At 42.1% G+C, this 21,985-nt stretch overlaps 1 pseudogene; it reads left to right on the forward strand.

Moving 5' to 3' along the window:
- The first annotated feature begins 516 nt into the window (after window positions 1–516).
- LOC120737651 overlaps window positions 517–21,985 on the forward strand; it is a 92,675-nt pseudogene continuing 71,206 nt past the window's right edge.

Genomic DNA, 21,985 nt, shown 5'->3' on the forward strand with positions numbered 1-21,985 from the left:
TTCACTATATGTTGAATACTATTATACATTAGCATAGATCCATAGATATTAGTATATACTACTAACACAAAAATTAGGGTATAATATATCAACAGACAAAAGAACAACAAAAAACCACTCCAGATAACGCAGTTCTCTCCCCAGTCAGCTCTCTTTTCACTGAACAAGTTCAGTCTTTGTCAGTGTTATTTCCATCCACCCAAACCACCCTCATTAATAACGAAAATAGACTAAATATGCAATAGACGTGTCCCCAATATACTTGTAACTATTTTCAGAGGAAAGACGTGTAATTTAACAATTCAAGTATCTAATATATTTCATGAACGTATCTGGAGCAAACTATTAAATGTGGGATGTAGGTCGCCAACAAAGGACCGAATAAACCTCCCTCCAATACTTTTCTCCTCGTGACTACGTGTCAGATGTGGATTCTCGTTGGCTCATATGGTCGCCGTCCACACCTCACCTTACACCAGACCCACATGCCAGCCTGAGTTTGCGTGCGCATTTATCCCCGCGAGCACGCGTTGGGAGCGCAAAGAGGGCGCACCGGTGTCAGTTTGCTCCAGCCCCTTTGTAGCGGTCGGTCGCTGGTGGCTGCGCGCAAGGCGTCTAGAAGCAGAAATTTGGGGAGTGGAAATTCCGCTGTTACTTTCACGTCTTCCTGACATTTCTGCTGCGGCGGTCAGTCAGTCGCTGAGAGCGGAGAGAGGCGGAGAAAGAGCTGAGCTGAAATAAGGAGTGAAGATCTGGAGAGCGGCGCTCCGATGTTCCCCGCGGCTGGGTTTCCTCTGAATACCGTTTAACTAGTGATTTCTCTTTTTCCATTTCCCACTTGGAAGTATGTCTGTCGCTCCCGTTTGGTGTCAGGAGTGAGAGGTCTGAGCAAGAGTCGCAAGCTCACGGCTGCCACTTTTGACGATCGGATTTTTCCTTTTGATTCTTCGTCTTGTTTTCTGCATTTGGATTATTTTTTTTCCCAGGAGATGCCAAGTTGTTCCCTGACAGACGCAGGGCTCTGCTGCTGAAGCTCACAGGATGCTGGGGACTCTACAACAACCAGATTTCTTACTTTGAGACAAATCTCTGTTATTTTTCCTGTGTGGACGTAAACTCTGGACGTTTACCCACCCGTTTGCCTTTATTTTTTTATTTTTTATTTTTATGTTCTTTATTTTTTCATTTTAACAAATGTCTGTCTTGTGCTATCTAATAAGGATGCGTAGTGGATTGCTATTGTTCCTTTTCGCCCAAGTCTTCTTGGTTGCTTCGTTGACACAGACTGGTAGGTGTTGACGGGTTGAATGAATACATGTGGCTTGACAACAGGCAGTCTAGCTGAACGTTGATCCGTTTTACATCGTTTTGCACCATTGTTGCCTCTCACCTGTTATGCTTCGGCTCTCCCTTTGAGAGCACGTCCGCGGGGCTTCAAGTTAGACCACGCAAATACCGTTTTCAGTAGAATTCCTCCAACAGATGGATAAACCACAAAATACACGGAAACCGGATTATACTAATGTATAATATAGCGACAGAGGCGCAAATTACCTTGCAGCTGCAAACTAATACATACAGTCACTGAGGCACAACAATTCACTGTAATAAGTTTCCTTATTATAATAGAAAAATTAAACAATTTGTCTTTGAGGTCTGTTGGCTTCATCCATTCAGAGACGCATTTTGGAGCTTGGCGCTTGTTGTCATTGAAGCATGATCTTGGCTACAAGCGATTCATTAAATCATTCAGAGAGAAAATTAAATTTAACCATCCTGCCTGATTTCTGGCAAAGCAGCCCACCTCACCTTCATGGGCGTAATCACACCTTATGGTGCGGATGCAAAGGAACCTCACTTTATCCAACACCTTTTCTAAAAAAGTGTACGAGTGTAAAGTTTTAGAGAATTCTAGTGTGTGAATTTATAGTTCCAACGTGTGCCTGGCTTCTTGGCGCAAAAAAATATGTGTAATTTCTTTTTTTAATTTCTGCTCTAGCGGTGGATATTTGGATTTATGTGCCCAAGCTGGAGTTGTTAGTGTCCTCCTCACTCCCACCCCTGCGGTTGCACTTAAATCTTTTACACCAGAATGCGCAATCAGTCAACATTACAGTGCAGCCCAGTGCCCAGAAAGTCAATTTATCTCCTCTAACTGAACAACTTTCTTGCTTTTTTTGCGGTGTAGATAAATGCGGGGGGAGCATAGAGATGCACGCCGCGGACTACCTGACCTCCCCGGGCTATCCCAGCGCCTACCCACCGTCCCAGCAGTGCGTATGGGTGATTACCGCCCCTGAAGCGGGTCAGAAGATCCTCATCAACTTCAATCCGCATTTTGATCTGGAGGACAGAGACTGCAAGTAAGAGTTCACTCCTCTCGCTCTTCTCTCTCTGCCTCTCCCACCCTTCTTTGCTCTCTCTCCTCAATTCTGCCTGGATACAGTGTGAAACTGTGCCACCTATTGGTCAAGGAGATAGTTGTACATCTGTTCCCAGGAAACGGGGGTGCAGGGATGAGATATGGCGCTGAAGGTGCTGGCAATTACTTCAGAGGAAATGGGCTTTGATGGGTTTAGTAATTCATACATGATAAGGAGGCAGGCTGGACGGGCTTTTAGCATGATTTTAGGGGGGAGCAAACTCTGCAAAACTGGCTGCATCCGCTTTTGATTAATGAAGTTCACTTTGCTCATTGCTGAAATGGAGAAAGTGTGTTTACTTTTCATTTGGAAGTAGAGTTTACCTGTTTGTACTTGAAGAAGAAACGCTTTGTGTGCCTTTTTGTATGCAGCATTGGAATAATGATCAAATTTGATTTTTAAAATGGGTGAAAGGGCTGCTGTGTTGGTTTTTCTGAGGAAGATGTTGAAAGATAAACACAAGTCAGTTAATGCTTTTATCTGTAATCCTGCTTCCTCTCCTGCTTTTTCTTGCGCTATTTATGAATCACAGTAACAAAAGAATACGCCAGTGCATCCTGATATCTAACAAAACATTTATTTCTTTGGGAAAGTTCCAGTTTTTGAGTTACTGTGAAGCTTTTGTGCTTTTCTTTGTCTTCCATCATAGTTAAGGAAATATATTCGAGTTTGGGAGCACTGGTCAGACAAAACAACGTAAGTGACGGGATGTTGTTTCCTGAGAACTTGTATTTTATATTTTTTATTTGTTTTGTTTTTTTGTTTTCCTTTTTGTGAAAATGATCAGCAAAAGATAAATAAAGGTCTATTCAGCCTTATCGCTGTCACTGGAGGCAGTTTGGGTTATCGACTTTTTGAAAAAACATTCTTATAATGATACACGCACGCTGGAATCATTCATGTGTGCATCTCATGGTGCTTTCCTTTGAATTACTGTTCAGAACCCGTGAGCAAGCACCCATGCAGACACCCTTAAGCCACCCTCTGTGACACAGAAACACACACTCAATTGTGCACGGCCGCACCACAACCCATGTGTTGCCGTTGTCCATAAATAAGCTTGTTTTTATGTCGGCTCCTCTGCCTTTTTTAAAAGCTCCATAAATGGCTCCTGTGTAAATCACGACTAGCTGTCCAGCGCTGTCTCACAGATGGGGTCCACCAATACTATTGGATCATGTTTCAGCACCAAGGGACTAATAAACCATTAGCGCTCGGGACAGATAGTGGATATCGTGTGTCTTTCGGGGGAATATACACCGTCCACCGTGCTGAAAGCAAACAAGCTGAAAAGAATCTCCTTTGGAAGCTAATTCTGCAGTGACCCTATTTTGTGTGATAACCCAGGGAGCAGTATAAGCATGCAATAATGCTGCTTAAGTACTTAATGAAATGTAATAAATCATGGCGATAAAATTTTCGACAGTGGCTGGCTGGCACTGCAGTAGATCTCGAACTGAACGTTATTGTCTCCCTAAATGACTTTTCCATAGGTTAATGTGCTGAAATAAGGCAGTTGTAAAATAAAATATTACAGTTTAATCAGGTTTTATCATGAGCAAATGGTTTTAATATTAACTAGAGACCATCTGGCTTCTGGTGTCGGGCAAAGCACCAACAGAGTGTGTTCAGGTTTTACGAAGATCACGTTTTTTATGTCCAAAAGGTGGAAAAGTGTGAAACCAGGAGGGAAATGGAAGCATGAGGTGTATTGATCGTGTTGCTCTTCAGCGTTATGGGATTGTTCATTTTAGCCACACGTGCCTGATTCCATGTCTCGCAGTCAAGAGAGCCAACGTTTCCACATTATGATTGACGCGCCTGTGCCCGCTGAACAGCCTGACCACCCTGCAGCCACCTCAACATGTCATTTGGCTGTTTACTTAGGGGCCTCTCTGCTTTCCTTGATTGGTTTCATTATTTGTTGTGTGAGTTTATGTTGGATGATGATGGGGTGCAGCTCGTAGCTCTCTGACTTGGCAGGAGCGGTGTTGTTTTTGGGAACGAGTCAAATCTTCGAAATATGCCCGTCGAGGGGGGCCTTAAGCCTTTGGCAGCGCTGCGGTCCCACTTAAAAATTTCCTGAGATGATATCTTAGTTTTATTTCACTGGATGGATGGCACGGCGTCAGCTCCGGAGTATGATACGGCAGTTGGCGGGGGCATGAGTGGAAACAGGAACAGAATATAATGTTTTACTGTGAACCGAATGTCTGAAAAGTTGTGCGTTAATCTCTGTTGATAGACGAAGGCGGGTGAGGCATTACACACCTGTTGTAGAACACCTGGGACAGCTACTGCTCACCTGAACGCCCTGTAGGTGCCATACATCACCCAGAAACAGTTTAGATTGTTCATAAAATCATGTTTAAGCTAAAAAGGTGAAAATGTATAAACCTGGAAGTATTTCAGACTATCACTTTAAGACTCTGTTTTACAGTAGTGAGTAATATGCCATTAGAAATGAAACTAAAAGCTGTAACAACAGCAATTTAACACCTTTTATCAGCCCAGTCAATAGCTGTCATCAGCTGTTATCAGTCCAATACATATGGTCAGTAGCTCTGAGCTAGCAGGCTTAGTTTGCTCTTATAATCGATTGTATTCAACGATTAGTAGATAAAAAGACACGTTATACAAGAGACCTCAGGCAGGACGCAGTGAATATGGAATTTATACAATGGTAAATATGGTGAGCTAACAAACAGAGCTTTGTAACATGTGCTTTATGATGTGAAAGGAAGCAATTTACACAAACAGTACTGTTTTTCTCACCTTAGTCTATTAGCTTTGCTGCCTTAATGCATCCAAGTGCTTTTGTTGCCAAAGCCTACCAAAGTGCTCCGACGCCTGACCAAGTAGTTTGTTTGCATAAACCTAATCCTTTTGGTGCCTGATCCTAACTTAGCGAGTGAAATATAATTGAAATCAACATTTTTTTAAAAAGCCCCCTAACCGAAAAGACAGCTCTCAAACTCATGACTCAGTTTAAACTTGAATTGATTATGTTTCTGCAGACTGTTTATAAGCTGGCAACACAATTCACATTACCTCTACTCAGCAGAAAGACGATCTAGAAGCAGGCAGCTTACAACAAGTACCAACAGCTACGAAAACTGATCATTGATTTAGGTCTCGTAACACACAACAATAGTAAATGTATTTTGGCTAATAAACTCATTAATTTGAAATAGTGCAAATTGCCAATTTCATCTTCAAAGAAGCCAAGATGATGCATTTGAATGGTCTGCTATGTCTAATCAATAGTCCTGAGAGCAAATTGAGTTAACTATTAGAGGAAACAGGAAATCATCCAGTCTGAGAAGCTAAAAAGAACAAAAACGTGTTTTTTCATCTTTTTTTTTGTCTGATTAATGGCATAAATTAAACTATTGTCACTTACTTGTCTGCTAATCAACCAGTGTTTCAGTTTCCAAAGCACTACAATCATCAGTAACCTTCACAGCACCTTCACAGTGCTGGTTTGAAGTGCCTCGCTAAAACACATTTGGAAATCCTACAAGGAAAATCAAGCCAGTGGCATTTAGGTTACAGTTTCTCAAATATCCCTGATTTTAAGATACTCTCCAAATTGAAATTCATTGTTGGAATGACAATCCCACCTCCTCCGTCGTAGCATGTAGCCGCTTGCCCATTTCTCCCAGTCCCATAATTAAATTATTGGACCAAAACAGAACAAACATGTTCCACTGCTGTGAAGCATGTCTGCAGTTAACTAGCCAAGCAGAGAAACCATAGCAGTGCTGTTCCACGAGCGAACGCCGGCTACATTTCCGACATCTGTGTCACAAAATATCTTCCCCGTGCAGCCTCATGACCCAGGGTTTGTAATTATGATCCCTAATTACAGCATATGTAAAAATATATGTTTGTGAGCCCTGTTTTCTACAGGGGTGATTCATGAAGAAAGAAATCTGGGAGGAGCTTTGCACTAGATTTAGATGATCCATCAGTGTGGAAACAATGTAGCTTTATCTGAAAAATAACACAAGTGTAACACACACCATTATAAGCTGCTGTTATTTTAAAAGAAATAAAAATGGAAGCATCTTTTTTGTGGACTTTGAGGTCAAATAGATGGATCTGTGGTTCACGAGGCCATCGTAAGCTTCAGAAAAACAGTCAGTCTGTGGAAGTAAAAGGTCGTTGTTGGAATTATCACCCAACCTCTCGAGTGACAAATTCTGTGCTCGGTGAACAGACGAGAAGCAGTAACACTTTTTTTTCAGACACATTAAGATCCGTCGGCTCTTCCTCTGTAGCCAATCTGGAGCCGCACCAGAACAAGACTTGTCTCACGTCCACGTCTGAAATAGCGTGGCCGACAAAGCGAATCCCCGCGGAGCGTGGTAAAATAGAGCAGAGGCATGGGTAAGGAACATGCGTCGGTGGCCGGATAATTTGGGACATCTTTTTAGGAGTTGGCTGAACTGTTGCCTCCTACATGAGGCTGAACTGGCACAGCGTGCACCTCACACATACACAGCACACACACAAACACAGGCAGCCTAAACTTTCTGTCACTTACATTAAGCCTCGTGTTCAGACGTCGATGCACGCTGCTACAGTACGCACAAACCACACATCCTCAAACGCACATTCATACTGATGCATTAAAGGTAACTTCAAAAGGAAATCTGCCATTTCTGTCTCCTTTCAGCGATGGATATTGTCTTTGAGCAATTTTGTTGTTCGGCTCTCATCTTTCTTTCATGTAGATAAATGTCCAAATGCATACAGAAAAATCACACGCATAAAATGAAATAAATGATAGATTAAAGGGAAAATGTGAAGCATAAAAAGTGGGAAGGTTAAAGGCAACATACTGGAGCTCTAATTCAGTTTTGATCATTCGGATAGCAAGTAAGTGAATATCGTTTGGAAGGACAGAGTACTGAACGTGACTCACTGAATACAAAAAAGCACTGAAGCGATTCTGAGGCCTCTTTGTGAAACAACAGTTTCAAAGATTTGTTGAGTTTTGCTTCTGTCACCAACATTTTTTTTTTGGTTACCAGCCACATCAAAGAAGAGACAAAGAAGAGGTCGGTCGTGGATTTCATAGCCCAATTTGGCTCAAATACATCTCCAGTTGTATGAAAGGGACTCGCATGACTCTTTGCAGTTCTGTGAAAAAGTATGACAATGCAGTAACTTGAAGTGATTGTTTACTGTATGATTTTTTTGGGGGGGGCCCATTTTGCTTTACAACTTTTCTTCAGGCCATTGTACTTTGTGGGCATTTGTTTATGCACGGCTCTCTCTGAGGTCTGGACTTCGACTGGGCCACTTCTTCACCTTAATCCTTTTCTTTCTCAGCCGTTCTGTTGTAGATTTGCTGCTGTGGTTGGGATCATTGTCCCAACCACAGCAGCATAGGATGTGCTGCAGTATCAGCCAAGTTTTAGCTGTTGGACAGACATCCTCACATTTGACTCTAAAATACTTTGGTATGCAGAGGACTTCACGGTTGATTAAGTAACAGCAAAGTGCCAGGTCCTATGGCTGGGGGGGGGGGAAAGCCCAAATCATCACCCGTCCACCACCATGCTTGATAATGAGGTGTTTGTGCTGATTTGCTGTCTTTCGTTTTTGCCAAATATGGTGCTGCACATTAAGGCCAAACATCTCTAATTTGGTCTCATCTGTCCAAAGGACATTGTTCCAGCAGTCTTATGTTCAGATGCAGCTTTGCAAACCTGAGCTGTGCTGCAAGGTTGTTTTTAGAGAGAAGAGGCTTTTACCTGGCAACCTTTCCAAACAAGCCCTACTTGTTCAGTCTTTTTGTAATTGCACTGTCACAACATTTAACAGTCAACATCATAACTGAGGCCTCTAGTTTGAGATGAAGCCCTTGGATTTTTTTTTTTTTTGCAGTTTCCCTGAGCGCTGAACGGTCTGACTTTAGAGTGAATTTGATGAGATATCCACTCCTGGGAAGATTATGGCATGTGTCACAATAAACCTGAATACTCCAGACCAGCAAACTGCTAAAACTTCTGCTTTTATAGAGGTGCTCACACTTGATGATGATCAATTAATCAAATGCATTTCATTAGCAGCACCTGGCAGCTACTTGGCCTCTTAATTCTGGTTGAAGCAGGAAGGTGCAAATAAAGAGAATTCAGATTTGGGATTTTGTGAAGTTCAGCTAGTCGCTGTTTCAGTTGGTGAGCAGTTATAAACAGTCTTAACAATGCTGACCTTAGAGAGAACAGAGAGAACCAGAAAATCCAAAACAGAGGAAGCTATCAAAGCTGTGTCACATGAACTCAAGGCTTTCCAGCACCACCAGTTTAATAAACACACAAGTGGATTTCAGTGTGATTCATATGTGGAAAAACACTGGGGTTCTTTGTTTTAGAACTGGGTTACACTCCACATCACATGCACCCTGCTGCCAAGTTTTTATCATCATGTAGATTTTTTTAAAAGTGATTTACTACAAGTTCGTTGTACCGGTCTGCATTAACATGGGTTAAAAAAAGTAAATGAGTGTAAAATACACAAGTTATAACTCTCCTTTCGGTGATGGAGATGAAACAGGGTATAGGGTCCGTTTGAGTAAAAGTAGGCACGGCTAAGAAGATAATTAGAGTAGTTAATCACAGCTGCAGTTTGTGGACTGCCTCGTGATAATAAATAACATTATAAGGATATCTATGTTTTTTTCCCCTTTTCTCTACCCAGCAACACATTTAAATTTGATGCAGCTTGACATTTCAGGAACATACAGCGAACTCGTCATCGTACAGAGGAGAGGCTGGAGGGGGAGAGGAAAACAGGAAAAAGGGAGAAAAATAGAGTTCCTCCAGAGTGTGACGGAAGGACCAGTTGCTCCTTACAGTTTGTCTCGAGGCAAAGCGCTTCATGATAAGTCAGAAAAATGCCCCAGCAGAGACGCAGTCACAGGACCGACATCTCGTAGCCCGGAGGTGTCACATGAATGGAAACGTACTGTTAGAGGGCATTTGTGTTGCGTGTGTAATGGTTGGTGGAGCTCGTGTTTTCAAAGTTGATTTCACGTTCTCATTTCTATTATTATTCCCAGTATGTCTCACTTATTTATATATATATTTTGCTGAGGCATGGTTTGATGTGAATAAATGAAGAATGGATCATTGGAAAAGCTTGTTTCTTTTCTATTTTGCAGGAACATTTATTTCATTGAGGAGAGATCACTTGGAGGAATTGAACATGATTTATTAAGATAGAGAAAATAAAGTATTTGGGGATTAGACGCCGATGGCCCATCATGGCTGAAAGGAATCCCAGCGGTGATAGGATTTAGAACAGGACCCCACGGAGTCGAGACGCTGGTGGTGGTGGAGAAGATGGAGATTATGGGTTGAATAGAGCTCTGGCTGAGGTGTCTGAGGTGGAGATGGGGAGGAAAATGACGGAGAGCACAGATTTAAACCATGCGACGCTGAGGCTGGTTGGCTCAAACAGGGTGGACAACTAGATGATCGGACTAGAGTAATGGTGTCGGTATTGATTCAAGATTCTTTATTCGCCACATGCATAGTTATACAAGCATAACACGCAGTGAAATGTAACCTGACTCGCTCCTCGACTTGTGCAAAAGTACATTAAGTGAATTAAATAAGAATAGACAATCTGAACATTTTACAAAATAGACAATATGAACATATTTCAAATTAAAAGAATTTGAAATGTACATTGTGCCGGTGGGTTTAGAGTGTCTAGAAGAGAGTCCTGTCTCATTCACTTATGGATGATGTGAGAGGGCGGGCGTGTGTGGTGTTGGGGGGGATGTTATGGTTTAGGGCCCGGATGGCTTGGGGATAGAAGCTCCTCTTGAGTCTCTCTGTCCTTGCCCGGATGATGCGGACCTTCTACTGGATTGCAGAAGTTGGAACAGTTTGTTGCCAGGATGGGACGGGTCCTTCAGGATCTGCGCTGCTCTAGTCCGGCATGGGAAAGCCGTAGCACAAAAGCAGCCAGGAAAGCAGGCAGATCAGTGATTGCAGATCTTCCTTACTGAACTTATGCATAAGCTTCATTTAGTTGACCCCAGTGTTTTAGGCAACAACGAAGAAGAGTCAGCAAAACTAATATAGCTTTAAGGCAAGAGCAGTAAGAGTTAAATATAAGATTTAAGGTAGATCAGACAATATTATTGTCGCTTTGCAACCCACATTTTCACTCCACTTCTTCCTTTACGTGGCGTGTCCTACTTAATCATTGTCATGTCTGTCGTTACTGATACTTGCTCCGTCCTGTAATGAGGTCTTGCCGCTGCTATCTCCTTCTGCATCTTTCCTTTTATATGTATGCACATGGAACGGCTGGGAGGTATGCTCTCCTCCCGTAATGGAGGGTCAGGGAGGCCCCAGGACAGAGCTAGGCAGCCAGATATAAATTACTGCAGATGGAAATAACTATAGAGGTCCTGACTGAAATACGCTTTATTGCAAAATAAAATAAGAGAAGAAAGTGTGATGGGCAGCGACACTGTTACACAGACTGAAGGAGTGTAGAAGCTTGTTTGGGTTTTTTATTAGGTGCTTTGAGGACCTCCACAGGAAATAAACCCTGGTATAAAATAGATGGTAGAATCAAATTAATGGACGCACGCGTTTATGGATGGGCCGATAAAAGGATGGAATTCAGTGTGATGGGAATAAATGTCAGAATGGATGGATAGATTGACAAATGATTGGCAAGATATGAGTGTTTTTGATGAAAAATTACATATAGGCGACTGAAGGGATAAAATAATTTCTGGGTGACTGAGAGAAGCACGACACGATTAGTGGATAAAAGGGTGTTTACCGAATATATGAATACATTTGAACGAACTTTGTTCCCTCCTCTTCTGAAAGTGTGCGTTTATACCACATCAAAACACGTCGTCTCGAATGTCATCCTTTGTTTTGTGGCTTTAGACCGAGGCGTCGCTTCACCCGCCCCGCGCTCTGAATTCTCAGCATTCACTCTGACTTTGCCATTTTCAGAGAAAAAATAAAAGCCTCCCTTCCAGATGGTTGTATTTTTCAGCTCCACAGCGACCACACAAAACAGGAAGGCTGAATGTGCTGCTGTCACTCCACGAGTGACTTGTGGCCCAAAAAAATTGAGGCGGGAGCCTTCAAAAATAATTTAGCTGTTTGTTTTTGTGTTCTTTTGTGATCTGTAACTTTAAAGCACAAAAGCACAATGAGGATTAAGTCAGCGTCATCATGTTTGCATTCTGAATGAACAGTTGTAGTGTCTTATGTAATATCATTTCCATTTTTTTCAGTAATGCACAAACAAATTTGTGATTTCTCGAGTACATTTGTAAAAATAGCAGGCACACCGGGACTATTTAAACTTGTAAAGCAGACCACCTTAAAGCTGGTGGTTGTTTTTGATTGTAAAGCCAATCTCATAGTGGCCCCTGACAGCCCTCAACCTCCACTGCAGGATGCATGTGGGTGCAGATGGGGGCAACAAGAGGCCCCGGGAGCAGTGGACTTGCGTGCCTCGGTAGAGTTGCGTGGTAGCTACACAGAGAGTGACGGAGAGCCGAAGCCGACAACCAACACCGTGATTGCATGCTGAGAGATCCTCAGCGATACAGAGACAAAGACTTAATGTTCCTTCTACAGATCTAACAATAGCTGCAATCATAAAAAAACTGCATGCTTTCTCCTTTTAAAAAAAATGAGCACTAAGCTTCAATAGAAATAGAAATACACACTGAGGACTGAAGTTTGATCGTTTAATCCTGTGTGGTCAGAAAAAACGTTCAGCTTTTTATAGAAAAGGGAAAATCTGCTTCATAAGAAGAGATGAAGATTAAGCCAAAGGTTAGAGGGTGAAGTGATAAAAGCAAAGAAGGATGAAAAAGAGATCAGAAGGGCACCAATATACTCAGAGAGACAGCGAGCGTCACGCTGGTTGGCACGGTCAGTCTGATCCTGACCTCAGCGACAGACCTCTCACTGTTTCTCTCCACCTCCTCCACCCTCAGGCTGTCCTGTCACTTGTTTGATCCAGTCGCCTCCTGCCATTACTTTCTTTTTCTCTGTCCGTCGTCTTGCTCTCTTCTCCCTGTGAACTCAGTGTGCACTTGCTATGTTTTCATCCCAGGTTCTCCCCTGCTCGCCATATGCTCTCCCTCTCTGCTTGATTTGACAAATGATGGCGAACTTTTAAACCGTGTGCAACCTGAGCTCTCGGCCCTGTTTGACAAAAAACAAACACAAAACGATAACTGGCCAAATTACAGCCTACCAGCATTTGCTTTTGTCTCAACCACATTATCATAGGAGACGATATTTGCGAAGGTGTAAGAATCGGCTTTTTAAAAAAGGGTCGGTGAGCACCCAGAATAACTGAGATGTAGTGGACTTAGATAGAAATGTGTGCATACACAACCAGAAAACAGAGTCCTTATCTCTGTTGTTTACCAGATATTGCACGTAACTTCTCAAAGATCTCATATATCCATTAACTGCAAGCCATGAGAGAACTAGCAGGGGTAACCTGACAATCTAGGGTGAAACTGAGTTTTCTGTTTTCATGCCTCCTAATTAGGAGCTTCAGATTAAATTTATAAGATTATGAAGGATTTAGAAGTTTTGATAAGCTCATAGGAATCATGCAAACAACTTTAATGACACCCTGCACTCAAAATAAAGTCATGCAGGAAAAAAAAACAAGGAATACAAGGAAACCTCTACAAAGAGCATAAAGAGACACCTCAATCAAAGAACTCAGAGCTTTGAGTTATTTAACGGTGATTGTTTGGTTGATTGGATCTTTTTGAGGCCCTTAAAAGAAAAAATAAATATTTCTTTTAGGAAAAACACACCGAAGCACTTTACAATAACTGACAGATAGATTTACAGAGCTGGCTGGTGCGAGGTTTTTAGAATTTATTTAGCCGTGAATGCAATAATTGACATCCACCATTTAGTACGAACAGAGGTTAAACACTGGCGAACAAACAGACTTTCACCAGCTGACTTCTCTCTTTCAGCAGCAAATATTTGTGTAATAGGAGGAAGGGTGAACTCTGAATCCTGCTATTGTTTCTCTTATGTAAGTTAATATTGTTTAGATTCGCCTTTTTTAAACAATTACAGGCCCCGAATTCTGTGAATCAGCTCTCACATATGGAAACACTGATTCACACTGACTGTATCAAGGCAGGCATTAAACAATAGCGCACATACCAGCTAAGCAAACACAAAGTCAAGTGCGTGCACACACGCGCGCGCGCAATAAAACTAACAATATGTTGTGAATGTAATCAGAGCCATTGTGGACTCATCAGTGAACTACACACACAGACAGACACTCACACTTTCACACACAAATGAAAACACATGTCAGATTAGATCCTTAACGAGCAGATTAGCAGGGAGAGAGCTTGCAGGGGGGAGAAAGGGGGAACCTAGTTGACAATGTCACACACACACAGCTGCAATCACAGGATTTGCAGGACACACTCGCTGATACACTCCAGATGTCCTCAAAGCAACACACACTCACACACTTATACATCAGAGGGCATCAGAGGGCATCCATCAGAGTAAACAGCTGGATTTAACGGTGACGATAAAGCTTGTTTTGAACTCTTTTTTCTTTTTTTTTTACAAAGCTTCTGGCTGTTATCTAATCTTCTGTTCAACTTCAATATATCTGATACACAGTAACCACTAAAATGACAGATGGTAGTGAATAAATGTTTCATAAATTGCTGGATGGGTTGAATAAGTTTGGCGATTTTTATCCGAAGAGGTGTTTAAGTATAAGCATCGCCTTTAGGATTATATTTCACGTGGTGCTGGTTGGATATGGCTTCCTTTAAATCTTAAGAGGCTTTCAGGTTTCAGCTCGGCTTAAGTGATTATTCAGGTTTGTTTTGATACACAAGACTCTTCTCTGAAATGTTGGTTGCAACATAGAATTGTGTGGCAATCAAAGTTGAAATCTGCTGCTCTGTATTTTTGTACAAATGCAATACACAGTCTCTTCATTTTTGCCCTTTACTTCTGGATTATTTGTTCCTGACAGCACATAAGAATCTACTTAAGACAGTTTTTCTGGATTGAAGTCCAGCCAGAGCAGCTTTCACACTTCAGCAAAGGTCTCAGGGAAAACGGGGTCTGGCCCAGCAGTTGGCTGTGGTGTAAAAATGCCCCTGTGTGATCTTTGAGACACCTCTAAAATAGGATTCCCAGACATGTCTTTAGAGAGAGAAAAGAATCCTTGTGATTTGTTTGTTAAATGCATAAAAATCAAAGCGGCCGCACTGCTCCTCATCACCAAACGTAACGACTTCACTCCTCGTGCTTCAGTTTCGATCTGACTTCTGTGAAAACAAGGACAGGTCAGGCTCGGGATATGAGGGTTAGAGGTCAGTCAAGGGGTCAAACTGTGTTTTGACCCCCTTCAGGGGGGACGAGCAGCTTGAGAGGCTTTTAAATATGCGTAACAGGGAACCAGCCCTCAGTGCAGCCTGAATGACAGTTCAGTTGCGGGATGGACAACGGCCTTTTTCTTCTTTAGCTTGTAAAGGAATGTGTTGCATCTGCCTGCGTGTCTGAATGAGACACGCAGGCAGAACATACACATGCATACACATCTTGCGGGCAGATGATAAACAGACGGAAATGTGTGGGAGGCATAAGCAAAAACACACAGATATATGCACGAATTAAAAATTAGACCAATGCATGCATGTATGAATGAATGCATTCATTGTGTTGACCCAGCCCAGCTAACAGACACATTTGGGCCTAATCTGAGCTACGTGCTGCACTTACAGCTCATTTGCAGCCCAAAAGTCTTGAGCTACGTTTGACGTGAACAACAGCAAATATTTTGTGAGCTACAGTGCCGTAACCTATCTGACATTTGGCCAATATAAGGTGAACCTGCAGCTGAGTTAAAGCAGCCAGACCAGAATCGATGCCACCATTCAAGTTCAAATGTGGCCCCCAAGAAAACCAGTGATTTCTCCCAACACTAGTTGCTACTATCTAGAAAAACTTTGAGAATAACTTGATTCTTTACTTTCATGTGAATAAACTTTAGTGCAATGTGTCTGTGTCTTTCTTAGTTTAACTTTTGCATACATTGCAAAGCACAGTGAGTGGGGGTAGGTGACTCTGCATAATGAGCTGTAAGTAGTTTTGAATTAGACTGATGAATCAAGGAAACTCCCCAGGAAATGCTGCATTAGTCACCAGAGATATTTTGTGCTGTTCTTCGCAAACATTTAGTATAGTGCTCATTTATTTGAGCAATAACAGGCAATAGTTGGTGTGTTTAGATGAACAGATAAGACACGTCGGTTATAACTGCCGAACATTTTTATTATGGGAAATGGCGATTAGTGTTAATTGAATGAGGAGAATGTAGTTCTATTTGGCTCTTTGGAGGATGTGCATCAACTTTTTGGTTGTTGAATGATGAGAAATGTTTCAGCTTTCCAATTAGAACATGCTGTTGTTTTAAAAACTCTAATCCTATTGTTATTCATCTTGCTAAAGTGTTAGCGTGGAGCTCCAGAAACAGTAATCCTCAAATAACACGAGACTCATTTGGGTGTTTATGTTTTTATTACTGAAAAGCCAATTTTGCAAATGGGCTAATCTCCATATAACTTGGTTTATTTTCCAAATGTTAGTCATTAAGTCCCAACACCAGGAGGCAGTTCTGCTCGGTATCATCTTTCTGTCAGATTGAAGACTGTTTCGCAGCCTCTGAGTGTTTGCTCTTTATCTCTCTATCTGCCTCCATGTCTGTCTGTCAGCAAGCGTCCATCGCTGCACACTGAACAATCCCTGCTAGAGTTTCTATATTTGTGTCTGAATAGGGTTGGATAATTAATCTCACATGTTTTTGGAAACTAGAGAGGAGAATGTATAGCGGGGAAAGCCTCTCTGTGAATGCAAATGAACTTGTCGAGTGCTAACGCATGTCAAAGTGCAGTGGAAGTGACAGTGTGTTTATTGCTTTGACCCCGGATCACTTCAGAGAGGTGAGGATTGAGTGTCGGTTGACAAAGGGTCGTTTTCCTCCCAAATCTCTCAGGTACAAAGTGAGAAGTTTGGAATTTTTCAGGATTCAGACTCAGAAACGCCCTGCTGTGTTTATTGAAGTCTAAAGTTACCCAGGCATACTCAGGATGTAGCAAATTTTATGAAGCTGATTAAACTTTATCTCCTTTTCTGCGCTCACAGGAAACACCTGGATTTTTATTACTTGTATAAAACATACAGGCTTTAGCTCATCTTTTTTTTTTCATAAAACAAAAGCACTTCGAGCAACAGAATAACTTTCCGACTCTCCAAAATGTCGACTCTGACGTTCGTTCTTTTCACCTTTTCCACATTAAACACCAACGAGTTTGCAGCAAATCTCATTTCATCCTTCTGGGTCCCTAAACAGTCTGTCTAAGAAAGCGGAGGGGAAAACGGTGTTCTCTTTCCCCTTTCTGCTGGATTAAGGCTTCCTAAATGAGAACAAATTCCACCTCCTCCACGCCTCCGTTTTAATTTCCCAGAAGGATTGCGCTGCCGTGGCTTTGTATCTGCACGGCCGAGGTGAAGGATGAGGATATTCATACTTTGGCTGCTTGGCCCAATTTATTTTTTGGGCAAACTTCTTGTGACTGTTTAATCCTATTGGCTTAAATTGGATTTGCTTTAATATGTTTTCTCAGTTTTTGAGATTCATCATCATACCTCAGTTACAGAGTCTCATGAACAATTTGTCATCTAGGACCAAATTTGCATGTAGGTTCAGGGTATTTGATTAGCAGCCATGGCCATTGATCATCTAAGTCTGTTAGATGTGAAATGACTCTTGTGTTGTGATAAGTGTGTCCTTAACTGCTGAATTTGAGAGTTAGGTCATTTTTTTTCTGATGCTATTCTTAATCTCAAGGCTGGCATAAGCTGCTGGGTCGGGTAGAAGTGATGAATTATGTGACACCACATATTTTACTTGTCACTGTAGACTTGCCAACCGCTTTCTCTAAACCCTTACATGCATAATCTTTGGACCATGTAAAAAAGGATATTCAAGAAGCAATGATACACGTTTATCAACACATCTGGTAAAGAACCAGCATAGTCTCACAGCCAGGCAATTTTCTACTAGCTGGAGTCCTCTGCTGATGCACTGTAACACTGAGAGCAGCTTTTGTCCTGGTTAGCACAGCTTGGCATCACATTTTAACACCTTCAGCACCACTATAGCACCATCTTTCCATGTGCAGTTTTTCTATTGTAGAGTCAGTTAAAGAAGCCCCGTTAGGAAGCTTCGAGCTGAGCATTCATAGCCTAACCAGCTTAGTGACTGTCAAACTGAGGACATTGGGATTGACAAGTTGCTAGCCAATGAGCACTGCCTGGATAATCCTCATTTCTGACTCTAAAGACTTCTGACTCGACTCCAAAGTCTTCTATGCAACCAGAACTCTTTTGGCACCAAAGAAGGCGCTTCAACATTTGTTTCACTTATCACACCCAGAAAGTTCATCGTTTTCTATCAAATATCAGGTTCGAATGAAAGGAAACGGCGAAAACAAATGGGAGAAAAATCTGTCTCCCTGTCGATAGCCGACGACACCGCTATTCTGTCACGGTGAACGGATGGGAGTCGGGCGCAGACTGAAAGTCACAATTAAACAGTTCTTTATTCACAAAAATACCAGGTGCAGAATATATACAGATGGGGAGAAGTCGGGGGTGCCAGGGTCCACAGGTCCTCTCACACTCATATTCCAAACACAGTTCCACACGCTCCTTCCACACTCGCTCGCTCCGCTGGGGGGAAATCTTCACACAGCCACGCCAAACAACTCACGCTCAGGGTTCCAAAACGCAGGGTTAGAGGTTTACAAGAGACGGAGGTCACAACCAGGAAACAAACTCGCGAAAGAAAGCTTTTCTAATTTTCACGAAGCCGGGATTTTACACTAACGTGTCTAGCACAATCATCCAGCGACAAGAGACTCCAAGTTCCGGCCTTAAGACGTGGCATAGAAAGATTCAAGATCTTTCATTTATCACGTGCATAGTTATACAAGTACAACACACAGTGAAATGTGTCCTGATACGCGCCTTGACTGTGCAAAAAGAGAGAGAAAACATTATATACAGTAAGTAAGTAAATATATACAAAGAGGACATTATGTGCAGGCAGTAAATGAATTATATACATTAAGATAATTAAATTAAATAAACAATCTGGAAATTTACAGTTCAAATTTGGGAAGCCAGAGGATCAGGCGTGATATGAGAATGTGATAACAACGAGTCTCGTCTCAGCCAGTTATGGTTGATTGGGGAGGGGGCATGTCCTGATTTAACACACGGATGGCCTGAGGGTGCCCAGATGGTGCCAAACCTTCTGCCTGATTGCAGAAGTTGGAACAGTTTATTGCTGGGGTGGAACGGGTCCTTCAATATCTGAGCTGCTCTGGACCAGCATCTCCTGGTGTGAATGTCCTGAAGCGGGGGGGAGAGCAGTCCTGCAGCAGCGTTCTGCTGTACGGATCACTCTCTGAAGAGCTTTTTGTCCTTGACACAGCTGTTCCCATACCAGGATGTGATGTTCTGTGTGAGGATGCTCTCCACAGCGCCTGTATAGAAAGTCCTGAGGATCTCAGGTGAGACCCTGAACTTCCCTAGTTGTCCTAGGTGGTACAGGCGCTGCCTAGCCTTTTTTGGACTAACATGATAGATGCGTGATTGGAAACAGGTGTGTGGGGAAGGCAGAGCGGCGAGAGAGAAAAACGTTAAAACAAACACATGTCGCCTTGTAGGGCTGACCGGGCAGACACAGGGACCATGACATATTCTTTTTGTTCTACTTACTGTCTTGCATATTTTGTCAGTTTTTCGAACAGAAGCATTAGCTTTGATCGTCCCGGGCATGCCCGGTGGATCAAGGCATTGACGCCGGAGCTCGAGCTTCTCTCTGTGACACTAATGGCTACTGAAAGATTACAGCGTTTGATGCACTGGGTTGAGAATACGTTGGAAGGCCAGTGGTTTGCATGCTTGAAAGGATTTGGTGGCATCTAACAGTCATGTTGCAGTTGTACCGAGTCAGTCTGTGACAGTGGGGCTGTTAAGGAATATATTGTGTCAGTTAGGGAGAACCCAATTTTTAAAAATGGACACGTGTGTTGTGAGTAATTGGATGGCATGAATGCAAGTGAGTATTTATGCAAAATACGTGAGCGTGAGTAGAAGAATGACTAAGAGTATTGTAAGGAGATGAGTTGAGCTGCAGCGAGTGAGTAAGACAGCGAGCAGGAGATGATGTCGATTTCTTGATGAACACGGAGGAGGTGATAAACGCAGAGGGATGGACTGGTGTGTGTTTGTGATGACAGGTGGCATCGTAGTGTGTTTTCTGCTCACGCGCTCAGACACTACACACACGCACGCACACACATGTGCCATCTGTAGCCTCCCAGCAGAGCGACTGGTCAGGCTGAGTTTATTGGTTAAACACAGAAACCACTCATGTATTACAAAATCGGAACATTGTAGCCTTCAGCATCCCCCCGTGTGCGCGTGCGAGTGTGTGCGCATTACTCACAAGGACAAAAATGTGTTCACAGAGTCACACTGTGGGAGCTTGGCTTGCATTTAGGGACGAAAGCTGTTATCAATAAGGAAAGCCATTAAATTAGTTGACTCTGTTTAGAGTTGAGGGTCAGACGTGTAATTTAGAGATTCGAGGTCAGTTTAAATCCTGGGAGAATGAGCGTAAGTCTGTTTTCTGAAGCAACAAAAACACTTGAGAAAACAATGTTTTAATGGACAGTTTTGAGTTTGTGTATTCAAGAAGCTTGTTATTGACAGATGTTCAGTGGTATGCACAAAATCCGAGAGAATTTGGGGACCACGTTAGAACATTTATGTCCTTCCTCACATAATATTTTTCCAGTCAAGCTTAGACAGCGCTGTGTGGTGCCCCCATTGTTGAACCAACAGGGAAGTTCTTCAATTGGCCACTTAACCTCCTAGGACCTGGCGTCCACATATGTGGACGTCATATTTTGGGTTGTCTAGACCAAAATACTAAATTTTGCTCTACAAGGGCCTGATATCCATTTACGAGGACATTATACTGCCACTGTTCTATTGAAATTCTAAATTAATGTCCTCATATGTGGCTCTCATTATTCTTAGAAACAAAAATCAGGTTTAAAAAAAATCTGGTAATTCTTTGTTTTTATATTCATTGGGTCCCAATATGTCCAAATATCAAAGAGAAATTAAAAATGTATGCACGGAAGAGTTCGGGTCTTAGGAGGTTAAAGTTGGTTTTGCAAATCACACAATCCATTGACTCCCGTGTTAAACTGTCCACAGCAGAAACAGTCATTCTCCTTGCTTGGTACAAAAACAATTTTAGCTTCCACAGTTTTGTTCTCACTCCATATGTTTTCTTAATGTACATGTCAATAGTTGAGCTGTATCAATAATTAATAGACTTATTTTTTTTATGATTAGGCGTGTAGCCTGTTTGTTAAGTGGTATTTGGTGGGCAAACGCACTCTCACTCTCAAAGCGTAACATTTTACGCTAGGTGACAAATCGTCGGTATATTACGCTTCCGGCCACCCAACGTGTCCCTAAATTACGAGTTCAGAAAAATGAGGAACATGAGAACCGTTTGGAATGAATCTACATGTACGTTTATTTTACATAAACACTATCTAACACGATTAAGGTGGTGGTTAAGATTAGGGATAAGGTTAGGGCTTGAATAAATCTATTCGATTTCATCCACAGTCCGGCATGTAGCATAGGAACGCGGAAGGTCACCTTTTGCGTTCTCGTGGAATGCCTTGGGACGTGACGAATCGTCAGTATATTACGCGTTGGGAGTGAGAACCTGTTAGGTGGGCATAACCTGTGCTAATTCACGTCATACATCTGTATGTGATTTATATGAATGTGCAATATGAATATTACCAAATTATTTGAATTCTATGGTGGAGGAAACTATGGCTGCACCTTGCTAAACAAACTAGCATGCATTAGCTCATAATTTATTCACCTTCTTCAAGTATGCTGACTTTTGGCTCCATAAAGACAAAACAACATCAGCCAAAATGCTAAAATCAATGTGGAACCTCACAAACCAGTGAGCAACATCCATTATTTACACCTAGTTTAACTAGATACACCTAGGAAATGATGCACAGATCAAATGTAGCATTCAAGGTGTGTGCGCCATCGTTTCTGGCGTAAAAAGTCCTAAATGACTCATGAACAGGAAACAGGATGTAACAGAAGAGAACTTCTGATGTAAAGGCTGCTGACAATTTTGCCTTGTATTCAGTGCAGTTCTTGTTTACAAAGGCAAAGGGAATTTGCATTGACGGATTTTCGGGTAATTATTCAGGATATACAGTTTGGCAGCTTTAGCTGCTTAATACATTAAAAGTAGACTTGTTTGGGTGTGAAAGAAAAAAATGTTGCATTATGCAATTTTCTTTAGGTCCGTTGGACGATGATGCATGACAATACCTGTTAAATTTAGAG

The sequence above is a fragment of the Simochromis diagramma genome, unplaced genomic scaffold, assembly GCF_900408965.1.
Source record: "Simochromis diagramma unplaced genomic scaffold, fSimDia1.1 OVJJ01000247.1, whole genome shotgun sequence".
NCBI lineage: Eukaryota > Metazoa > Chordata > Actinopteri > Cichliformes > Cichlidae > Simochromis > Simochromis diagramma.